The sequence below is a fragment of the Phoenix dactylifera genome, chromosome 2, assembly GCF_051530095.1.
Source record: "Phoenix dactylifera cultivar Ajwa chromosome 2, Ajwa_hap1_PhDact_Kaust_v1.1, whole genome shotgun sequence".
NCBI lineage: Eukaryota > Viridiplantae > Streptophyta > Magnoliopsida > Arecales > Arecaceae > Phoenix > Phoenix dactylifera.
Window position 1 is genome coordinate 17,283,971 of NC_143191.1, and position 12,237 is coordinate 17,296,207.

General features: G+C 36.6%; 1 protein-coding gene across 5 annotated transcripts in view; it reads right to left on the reverse strand.

Annotated features, from left to right (window-relative positions):
- Positions 1-1,417: 1,417 nt before the first annotated feature.
- Positions 1,418-12,237, reverse strand: part of LOC103713860 (P-loop containing nucleoside triphosphate hydrolases superfamily protein) — a 29,379-nt gene continuing 18,559 nt past the window's right edge. The window contains exons 5-6 of one of the 5 annotated variants that reach the window (XR_605116.6): positions 4,123-4,165; positions 2,707-3,028 (exon numbers count right to left, since the gene is read on the reverse strand). The gene's annotated coding sequence lies outside the window, so the exon portion shown is untranslated. Of the gene's footprint in view, positions 3,029-4,122; positions 4,242-6,737; positions 8,241-12,237 lie in introns of those variants that run through there. The other 4 variants (XR_005510009.3, XM_008800908.6, XM_088715508.2 and 1 more) reach the window with 4 other exon arrangements.

Genomic DNA, 12,237 nt, shown 5'->3' on the forward strand with positions numbered 1-12,237 from the left:
CCAAGAAGACGATTGTGGGGTGGGAAATTTATCGTGCAAATAGATATCCTATGAGCCCACTTTCCAATTACGGTGGAGAGTTTCGGAGCAATGCAGTATCCTAGTAAGATAAGGAAGCCGAGGAAGTTTGGGATGGAAAAATATAAAATAGAATTGAAAGGTGATAAACTGATATGGAATCCCAGAAACTTCGGGATTAAGAATTCACTACAATAAAATTTTACAATATCAAAGAGGCACAAGAACTACAAAACTATTGTGTGTAAATAAATAGTGGATATTTCTTTTCACCCTTTGAGACATAAATATTGGTGACAATGAAAGAGATCCCGAAATATGGTTTGGAAGTGATATCGTTGCTTACCTGTTAGTATGAAGGATAAAGAGTACACGAGGTATGACTTTCACCGCTATAAATGTCCTATATTTTTTTCTGATCGAGCTCTAGCTTTGAGGTCAGATGGTCAGATGGGCTGAGGAAAAATAGAACCCGACTAGGATTTGTCAAGAGAGGAGATACGAATATCCCTGTTTGGTTCGGATTTGGATTCATAGAAGCTGGTAAACGTCGTGGTATGCAAGTCAGGATTTTGGTTTTAATAGGCTCTAACAAACCTCCTGAAGCTCAACGACTTCAATCAAGACACACATAGTGACAGTTACGGCTGGAAATTTTAATTTCCTTTTAAAACGGATAAATTTTAAATAAGAATTTTTATTATTTCCTTCCTTTGAAAAGATTTCAAATTTAAATTTCAAATTTAAAAATCTATTCCTCGCGGGAAATTTTGGTTAGCAAGAAAATTTCTTTCTCGCGGAAAATTTTTTCTGAAAAGTAGAAATATGATGCTAGAAAAAATGATTTAGGCATGTCTGGTTGACTATAGGAATGTAATACATTTTCGAGTAACTCATGTTTAGTTGAGTATCTACTTATCTATGAATTTTGATGATTCAAAGATAGCTTTAAAAAAAAATCATAATTTGTAACCGATGAGAAAGTAGCTTTCAATATCCTTCAAAAATTTTTCTAATAATTTGGAACTAGGATGGGTGGAAGCTGGGCCAAATATCAAATCGAGGACAAGACTAAACCATTCGGACACCAATATTTGTAAAACAAATAGATTTTGATCTCATGCTACTACAAATTCTCTCTATTTATTAAAGATTTTGTCTTTTAATTTTGATCAACGACAGAACTCCCGGTTTTTCGGAGGTGAAGTAAATAAAGGTTGAAACATCATCTTGTCTCACATATGTTCGGTAGATTATATATCCTTTCTTTTGGTATACACCCGTTTATATGAAAATTGGAAGGGTGGACAAAAGGTTTCAGAAAGAACCCGCTCGTGAACTTAATAGCAGATGTAATCCAAATTAAAAGACAGAACAAACTGATAGACTGTTTGGGAAGTTTATAGAAAGGGAATGTGTCCATTGGGAAAACTCATATATTCCAATTACATTGATAAACAAAAAACTCCACCATAATTTTTCAAGTGTCTTTGAAATCCAACAGAAAATAGACTCCAAAAATGTTCAATTTAATTTAATAACAAGAGGAACGACTAACATTGAACTCCAAACATTTCAAATCTATCTACCGTATCATTTTCACTAGATTATGCATCCCACCGATGCTGCATTTTCGAATGGCGATGAGATTGGCGAGTCTGGGACTATCACAAGAAGGCAGCGATGGTGCAAGAAGTGAAAACAGCGGAGCAGCATATGGCATGGCTGAAATTCCTTGTACTCCTCCATGCATACCGCATAGACACTCTTCTCTTCTTCCATGTCCTCGCTCTTTATCAATGTGAGTATTTTGCTGAATTTTGGCCCCAAAACCATGGTGGGTTGTTTCCCGCTCCCAAGCCTCCTCTTAACAAATGCATGAGCCGCTGCGAACGCTCGCTCTGCAGCAACAGCATCCCAAAGAAACACTTCTTGATGAAGCCAGTTAATTGTACCAGAAACAAACTGAATACAGTTAACAAATGGTTCATTTTTTTTCAACAAAAAATAATTCGTAAAGGCAGAGCACATAAATATAAAAGTTGAAAGGTTAATTTGTAATAAAGAGCAACTGATTTCAGGAAATGAAAGCATCTGTGCGCTTTCATCCTCATTGGCCTATAGAGTATCTCATAACATGGTCGACATGGTCGTATACAATTCCGTCAAACAAATATCCTGTCCTGTGCCTGTATACTGAGTAAGATAGCCTGATAATGTTGATACCCCAGGCAAGCAATCTCCCTTAGAACAGCGTGATAGACTAGATAGCTGGAGAAAGCAATCCTGTTGTGAGAGTCCATAAAGTCATGGTCAAACGTCAAAACCGCGCCTCCAAGCTGTAATAACGTCATGCTAGATCTTGTCATGCTAACAGGATCCAACATAACTGTTCTTTACAGTTTCAAAGCACAATGCCTTGCTGCTTCAGATAGAATTCTGGAAATGGTTTCAATTTACTTCCACAGAAATACATTACTTGAGTCAGGGACAACTCATTTGGTCTGAATAACTGGTAATTTAAGGAGAGTTCCCTGATACCACCTCATCAACCTAAGCACCGTGGAACAGGATTCTCATAATCCTTCTGGACCAACTTTTTCAGCATGTCCAATTGGAGCATTCCAGTGTAGCTGCCAGGCTGCCACTCTAGTTAGTTTGTGTGATGCATGCGATTGGAAAGAGCAGTAGGCTAATATCTTGAATTTTATTACTGTTACAGGAAAGATATGAATATTCTGATGGTGATTATGGGTTGATGAATTCATAATTTACATGGAAAGATGCCCACTTAGCAATAACGTGATACAGAAAAAGACCTTTCCTGTCATTAAGTTGGTGCCTCCAAATCCCTTTCGGTTTCAACCATTGTCAAAGCCACTAACAGCTCTCACTAAAAATCTTCCTCACAAATAGAGATTTCTCCTGCAGCAATCTCCCCTTCAAAAGAATCACAGCAAATAAGGAAAATATAATGTCCTTCGGAGAAAGCAAAGTAACATCGAGTGACCTATCAATAGAAGTAGGAAGAAGTTAGTTTCCATTTCAGAATCATACAGAAATAAATAACAGCCATTTCATTCAAAAAATTTGTCACATTTATCTAACATGCAAAATCTTCCATTTTCATGAACTCATTTATGTAGTGAAGAAGTAATGAATAATGACATATATTTTGGAGAAGATGAATAAGAAGCATCGAAGTACAGAATTGACTATGCCTTGGCATTTGGTGGTGGATTGTCTAGCAAAACGTCCAGAATTTCTTTTGACAAGAACATGAGGAGATGATGCCTCAGACACCAACATGCAAGCAAATGGTGATTTAGAAAGAAGCACGCCATGCTTATTAACTAGTTCTGAGTTACTGTCATATTTGGTAGAAAATGCATGAGATGCTCTTAGTAATTTTAGATGTCTTTGCTATGCATGTCCATGCCCTGTCTGCATGAAAGAATTGGGCACGCATGCTTGCATGTTTTCTGTTTGCCAGTCTGCATCGATATGCTATGTGGAAACTATAGAAAAGCAAGGTGATCATTTCCAGTCCACTGCAGGTGCATGGTCAACAGTCATTCTACCATTTCACCTTTAATAACAGTGCTAGAGGTTACCACATGAAATTAACAATTGGTTGGTTCAAAACGTGTGCTTCAAATGATTAAACTGTATGTCAACAATCAACAATAGATGGTCTTTTCATATTTGATTTTGTCTTTCCAGTTATCTAAGTTCGGAGCATGTGCAGGAGCAGATTCTTGTGCAGGAGAGAAACAGATCTTTCAAGAAATTTTGGGCATGGAAATTCAAAGGGATGGAGCATCCCTATAAATAATATAAAGTAAACATCATACAATAATAAAAACAAACATATTTGTTGTTAAAGTGTTTATACGATATAGCGAATAGGAAACTAGGAACAAAACACTTTGGCGGAAGTCAAGCTTTGCATCTCAAAACTTTGGTGATGAGGTATCATCAAAAACACATATGTGACTAAAAAAATACATGATGTTTGCCCCATACGTTGGCATTAACCATAACATGCAGTCTATGATGTTTTGATGTGCTCTAATAAAAAAAAATGACTGGAGAATCATTCACCTAGGCCACTAAAACATTTCCAGAAGCGACGTACAGACAGCACCTGAAATCCACTCCCAGATCAGGACCCAGCTACAAAGAAGACAATTGCACAAATTTTTCCGTACACTGCATCATTTCTGTAAGTAAAATATATTACAAAATATAAAGAAAAAGTTACTTTCCTATTATCACAGAGAAGAGGGTTTTAATGTTGATCTTAAGAATTGTGTAAGAAACAGTCTTAACTTCAGAACAATTTGAGACACCATGGGACGTTTTAATAAAGAAGTATCAACCATTTCAAAAGAAATTCGTTATTCCCATTTATGATCCAAAAGCTCAACTCTATTAGCTAAACTAGAATGCCAATTTAATTCAAAATTACACTTGTAGCTATATCATCTAAACAATCTAATGGTTTAAACTTGTACATGTAAAGAGGTTAATCATTCCAATTGATCCAGCTTGAATTTTAAAGAAGAATTAGATTCTATTGTACATTCTACCAACCAAATGTTCAAGGCCACAAAGTTAAGCATTCTAATTTTGATTTATGGATATAAGAAGAAAAAAATGAAATGAAGAAATTATGTCCCAGTGGAATGACAAGGCATCCCAAGTGTCAGGACAAGGCAATGTCCTGAGCGTTGGGATAGGATCAGAACATGATAGCATGGGATGGGATGTCCACCATCCCAAGTGTTAAGATGGGGCACGTCCCATCCATGCAAAAAACCAAGACAGCCTTGTCCCACAAAATTTGAGTCCTTGAATGAAACACGAATTGGATCTTAAGACATCCAAATGCACTCAAAAGTGTTTATTCTTATACTTAATAACAATCAAATAAGCTCATTAGAATGAAGAAAAATTATCAACAACTCTATGTTCAATGGTCTTACATCTGGGGGTAGAGTACCATGACAAAGTGTTCAATGACTTGCAGAGATATAACAATATATAGAGCCATATCAAATGAAAAAAGGGAACTTCTTGGCAACAATAACCCTCAAAAATCAGCACCCAACTCGGCTGACCAATTCGAAATAATCAGCTAACCTGAATGGGGCAAATGAAACATTTTCTATAACAGCTTGTCATAGACTAGATTTCCTATCAAAAGAACAAACTTCATGATGAAGTTCTTTCCAAGGCAAACAAGTATGCAAAGTCTGTTGGTTTCAGATCAAAGGCAGTACCAAAATGCTTTAGGAAGTGTGCAGCCTACTGACACATGTTTAATATCTTATATTTCTATTCAATTTTCTTTTAAGTCATTAAATGCTACTCAAAGATCAAGTTTCTATGTTTCATAGTCTGTTTGATTGAGAATTTCAAAATTTCGTATCAACATGGAACGAATTCAGTAATTCAACTATCAGACTTGTTGATTATGTCCGCAAACCTTTCTGTGATGGTTGTTTCTCACTTCTTGTTGGGTTGTTTTGTTTCTTATCTCTTCCTTTATTAGTTCGACATGAAGGCATTTACCTGTCATTTTTTGGGAATACCATAATTGAAAATTGTAGAGCTATTTTCTTCTTCCAGATCCATCAAGCAATATGATTTAGGTTGTCAAAACTCCAAATTAATTATACTTCAGCTCTTCCATTAATACATTACTTTCTTTCCTTAATTCTTTGTTGGACTTTGCATGACAAACAAGTTTGTCTACTATTTTAGAATTTTTATTTCAAGTAAAAATCCCATAGTCTTACAAGACTATAACGTCTTATTTGAGGCACAATAGTCTTCTCTTCTATTACATTTTTTCACTAAATGCTAACTTGTGTTGGCTATTCATAAATCTAAGCACAAATATCAAAGAAAACCGCATGCTTTTACCAATGTTGCAAGGGGGCAGCTTTGGAAAGGACAAAACCAATAATGAAGGGTAAAATTGGTAAAAATTGGAGGGGAACCATTGTAGCCTTCTATTCCTAGTGCTAACATTTGTGCTGCTTGGGACAATGTTAGTTTTGCTGTGCACAAACTCAAAAATTAAGCACATTTGGCTAGATGGTGACCATAAAATTATCACTACTTGAATCAATAGGAGGAAAGACAACATTCAGGCTTGTTGCCCTATGTTTCTCGATATTTGGAATTGAATTGATAAAGAGATCATTTTCAAGATTTGTGTACTCTTAGAGAAGGCGACCAACCAGAAGATCGGTTGGCCGAGATGGGCGTCGATTTTGAGGGTTCGTACTTAGTATCACTGAGAGGTTCCTTTTCTCATCCGATGTGGCTCTACACATTGCCGTATTTGTACAAGTCATTGAACATTTTGTTATGCTACTCTATCCCTAGATGTAAGACCATGTTGAACTTAGAGTTGTCAAGGTTTTACTTCATTATAGTGAGTTTTTCTGACCATTATTCAATACAAGCATAAATAATTTTGAGTGCATTTGGATGCTTTAATATACAATTCATGTTTCAAACTTTCACTTACAGGCATAAATTCAAAATGCTTAACTTTACAACCTTGAACATCCGGTTGCTAAAACATATAACAAAATCTAATTCTTCTCTAATTCAATGCTAAAACATATAACAAAATCTAATTCTTCTCTAATTCAAGCTTGTTCAACTTGATTGTCCTCTATTGGGGTGATTAGCCTTATGTTGGGTTGAGCTTTTTGCATGTACCAATTTAATCTCTTAGATAATTAATAGTATCTACCACTGTACACCATACCGGCCCAAACCGATCGGTACAGAGCGTACCATACCATACTGGTTCAGTACCGGTATCCGGTACGGATGGCGTACCGACACTCGGTACGCCAAAAAAATTTTATGCTGCACCGTACCAACACTATGCTAGTATGGCACCGGTACAGGGTCCAGTACCGAGACGGCAAATTTTGGTTGATACAATTATAGGCATAATCTCAAATTAATTTGGTAATTTAGTCTAGCTAATAGAGTTGAGCTTTTGAAATATAGATGAGGATAACACATTCTTTTTGCAATGGTTGATGCATCTTTATTAAAGCATCTCATGACGTCTCGAATTGTTCTACTGCTAAGGTTGCCACTTATACAATTCTTAGGACTAGTCCAAAACCCATCTAGTATTGGAATAGGCAGAAAATCCTTCCTTACATTTAGTAATATATGCCACTTGTAGAAACTACGCACATTATTGGGGAACACTTGTGCAATTGCTTTCTTCATAGCTAGGTCTTGATCCATAGGAATGGATTTTGAGTGCCAACAGTACATTACCTCTAGAAATGTTTCAAAAACCAAGACAAAAGATTCGACCTCCTCATCTCTTATTAAAAAAACATCATATATTGCATGTGATGGTTAACACCAAGGATGGGGAAAATGGCATGTTGTATTTGCTGGTACAGTTGATGGCAAACGTAATCACATCACCAAAGTGTTGATATCAATTCAACAACTTCTCATCAACCTAAAAAAAGTTCTCACGATGTACCCAACAATAAGCTGAAAGAAAAAAAATGGTTTTCCTCATGGAGATCTTGAAAGTGATCTAAAGTCATTTGCAAATAAATACTAATTATTTGCAGAGATCTGTTCGATGGCTATTGATGCCCTTCCTCGTGAATAGCATGTTTTCCAAACTATCACACAATAAGGAGATGACATTCATGATTTGTTGTGTCAAAATTCGACTCATGTAGAGTGTCTACTAACTTCCTTTTTTTCCTCTTTCCCAATTTCTCGATGGGATCGAATAAAGCATGCTTTGGAGAGACTTTATGTCAGCTCATGGTTGTTGTGCTTGTCTACAAATTGCAACCTCCCACATCCCAACCTCTATGTTCTTAATGCACATTGATGCTTTACAACTAGTGAGCATACTTTGTGATTTTCTGTGAGTAGAGAACTATTGCATGCCATCTCCAGTAACCATTCCCTTCCCTTTAGATATAGAATCCCTCTTTAGAGTATGTGAATTCCTGCCTTCTAATAATGTTGCTCTTGGCCGCACTAAAAGAATCCCCTGCGGATGCTAAAACCCTTTTTGAAGGCATACATGTAGTAATCTTCCTTCACTGCTTCCAAGCTTGTAGAAGTCATAACTTCATGCAATTCCATATCCCCGTTGTCCTCATCAGATAGCCTGGCATCTCCTTCTTGCACACTACCCATCTCTGCATTATCAATGGTCTATCAAGGGTTATGTGTAGGGGTATCATCTGCTAAGTGTTGATCTCTAATTTCAATGCCTTTTCACACCTATGCTGGGTTAAATGGTGTTGTGATGTTGTCATCAAATACACTAGAAGGTTCTATCTTTGGAGCAAAACAAGATGTGAACTATATTATTATTAGAAGCTCATATATGTTGTGCTTGATAAGATTATGACATGCACAAGAGATTTTAATTCAAACCTAAAAGCGTGAAATTGCGACATGGATTTCATATAAGGAGAGCAGAAATTTGTAGCCTCATATTAAATTTGATTACTAGGATTCAACTGTAACCAAAAAGCATTGTGCAAAAAGCTCATATCCAAGATCATAGCTTAAATTCCAACCAATATTTGAACTGATAATAACTAGTATAAGATGACCAAGACATCAAAATTTCAATAGGCATACATCTCACATGTTTTGACACATAAAAGTTACATTCTGGATGAGTAAGAAGCACAAAAGATAATATTATTATATGGACGCAATATTAAAAGCACAAGAAATGGTAAGATAATAGGCTGCAATAACTCAAGATTTAATAGAAAATTAGCCAATGAACAGACAGGCTGAAAGAAGGTCTTTCATGTGGAATTTGTAGAAGGAAAATTCAAGCATTTAACATTTAAATGATGTGAATTGACCAGCAACAGTGTTACAGGATATTATGATAATTTTATTGGATTATGCAAAAGCTTCAAAGAAAGGACAGAAACTACAAACCACGCATCCATATAGATTGCTCAACCAATTTGTCATATTTAGCATTGGTAATAGCAAATCTTGCACAAGTTAGCAACCATATAGAATAAATGATAACATATGAATGGTAAAAGGGAAAACAATCAATTTGGAATCTTAATTTGAGGGTAGTAGTAAAGAATGCAATGAACAATTCAACAAAAGGGGTGCATACTTGCTGCCATCCTATTCTAGCTAAAATTGCATATATTATTCTAGCCTTAATATTCAAAAGCATGTAAATATATGACATATTATGTTTTTTATTTCTTTTTGAGATTTGGTTCTCTGAAACTTTTTCAAACTTCTAGGCAAATTCCCTGCATCTGTGCAGTGACGTGCATGTTGGTAAAAGAGAAGTTGTGCTAACAAATTTGAGGATACGAGTGTGGAAAAATGGAAAGCTTAGGGAAGACTGATTGGATCAGTCCTTAATGGTAATATAAATACTGAATACAAAGAGAATTGTGACAAAACCACAGTGACTTCTGAAATTGATTTAGACAATATATGAGCTCTCTCATACTTCGGAACAATTCTTAAGCTCAAATCCAAAAAAGATAGAATGTATAGAACACCAAATAAACATAATGATTTGGACTGAATCTAACGAAAGACAGATATTTACCTCAAACCTAAGCATTTTGCAAACAGATCCAGCATAAAAAGGAGACAATGCAATCTCTAGCAAGATAACACTAAACTCTAAAACCTAGAACGATGTTATGACATGGATGGCTGTTAGACATTTTGTGGTAATTTGGCTTTTTGTGCAATGCTCTATTGTAATGACCCAAGATATTTTTAAAAAAAGTAATGAATAGAAAATACACATACAAATGGATGAGAAAATTTGAAAATGGACCAATCCATTGAAATGCTAAGCATTTTTAGCATTATTTTGGGTGACATGCTTTGGAGATTAAACTTATAAGATTTTTCTAATCAGACTACTGATTTTTTTAGTAATGTTTATGCACAAGAGAAGTTATGAAACTTTAAGATTTTAGAAATCCCCCAGCATTCGACAGTTGAAAATCTGATTCAGAGCCAAAAATCGGTATTTTGAACTAAAGTTTGGATATCAACTTCTTATTCTTGAGGAAACAGATTTTTTAACATTTTTTATTGAATATCAAACAGGAGGTGTTTCCTTGCATGTAACGTCATAAGCAAGTACATAAATGATATTACATGTAAATAAGCTTTTCTTTAAATGATATTACATGTAAATAAGCTTTTGTTCATCTGTCCCTATCTTAGTCCGTCTGCTGAGTCACTTAATTGTTGGACACCCTTGCCCAACCGACCTCAATACATGATTGACCTTGTGGGTCCACTTGTGACCAACCTACTAAGATAGTCCGTAATCAACCTAGTTAAATGGGCCCCACATAAATCTAAATAGCAGCAAGGAGGACAATCTAAGGAAAGGAAGGGTAACTTGGCTAGGAGGAAGGAAAGCAGAAGAAGAAGTGGTGGTGATGATGATGAGGAGGAGGAGGATTTTTATTCTGCTAGGTAAATGACTTCTCCATGCGTACAAGATTTTAGTATTGTTTTCTGAGTTTATGTTCCACCATATGCTTATGTCTTGTTTTGAAAACTTTGAAATCATGGTCTTTTTAAAATTCAAAGTTTTAGGTTTTCCTCATGACTACTTTTATCAACCATGATGACTTCAAGCAAATTTCAAATCATGTTTTTTCTTTAAAAGATTTAGACCTCAAAACTATTTCTGAAACCTATGTTTCTTTTGAAAGTTTGATTCTGTAATCCAATTCAATTCTATAGTTGTTAGGAATTTGGAACCAATGATTTATTCCAAAGATTTTTGGCTGATCTTTCCTTGAAGTCTTGGTGCCATGTTAATTGGAAGTCATGTTTTGGTATTTGATATGGAAATTCTGATTTTTTATGAGATTTTGAAATGGTATTTAGGAATTTGAACATTTGTGTTGTGATGGAATATATTATAAGTTATTCATAAGGCATTTGGATAGTTTTGCAAACTGAAAATATAACAAAAGTAAACAACTTATGTGGACCACTAGCTACATGGTACATCAGCCTCATTCAATTTGTTAAGGAAGATTTCTTCAAATCCCTATCTAGGTGGTATATGTGACCTTATTTGAATTATCCATGAGGATATGTGGACCTTTGGGAAAGCAACATACATGGACCTCGACCATTTTATGCAGCCTCATCTGCATTAGCAAGGAGGATTTATGCGACCTCATTTGGTCTATCAGTTAACCAATGAGGACTTATGTGGCCCCATCCAATTTACTAGAGAGCAAGGTCTGCAGTAACGGAACTGGCACTTCCTACTGGTAGGCCTGCAGTACGATAAATATGGTACCATGCCATCCTGTCCCGGCGTGTACCGAAAAAAAACAAAGGGGAAGAAGAAGGAGAGAGGAAAAGAGAGAGAGGGGGAGGGAGGGAGGTGGAGAGAGAGATGCCGAAAGAGGGAGAGAGAGGGGGCTTGAAAGCCCTCCTCTCCTCCAGTCGTCCGCAAGCCCTGCTAGGCGGAGCCTTGTTTTGAATGAATAGAGGCTCGGATGGGGGATGAAAGGGGGGGGGGGGGAGGGAGAGAGATGCCAGGAAAGGGAGAGAGGGGCCTCAGAAGCCCTCCTCTCCTCTGGTCATCAATAGGGGCCACTAGGCCAAGCCTCTGTTTCAAACGAAACAGAGGCTTGGCCCTATTATATTTATATAATTTTCAAACAAAACATCCTATGCCGACTTCACTTAAAGAAGCGAAAAAAACTTAAAAAGAATGGGGCCAAGCTCCTATTTCGTTCGAAACAGGGCGGAGTGTTCCTTTTATGTATATTTTCGAACAAAACACTATATGCCGACTTCACTTAAAGAAGCGAAAAAAAAATAAAAAGAGCAGGGCCGAGCAATGAAATAGGGCTTTGCCAACGGAGCTTGTGAATGACCAGAGGCAGAGACAAGGGCTTTCGAGCTCCCTCTCTGAACTCTCTCCCTCTCCCTCTGGACTCTCTCTCCCTCCCTCTCTTCCCTTCTCCCTCTCCTCCTCCATCGTCGGTTTTTCATTTTGCTTACTGCAACCGTCTCAATCCGCCACCAGTACGGCTCAGTACAGTTTGAACCAGACAATTAAGAATGGTTTTGCCGCCCTTACTAGAAAGGATTTTACATGGCCTCATCTACAATGGCAATTCATGTGACATCGAGGTA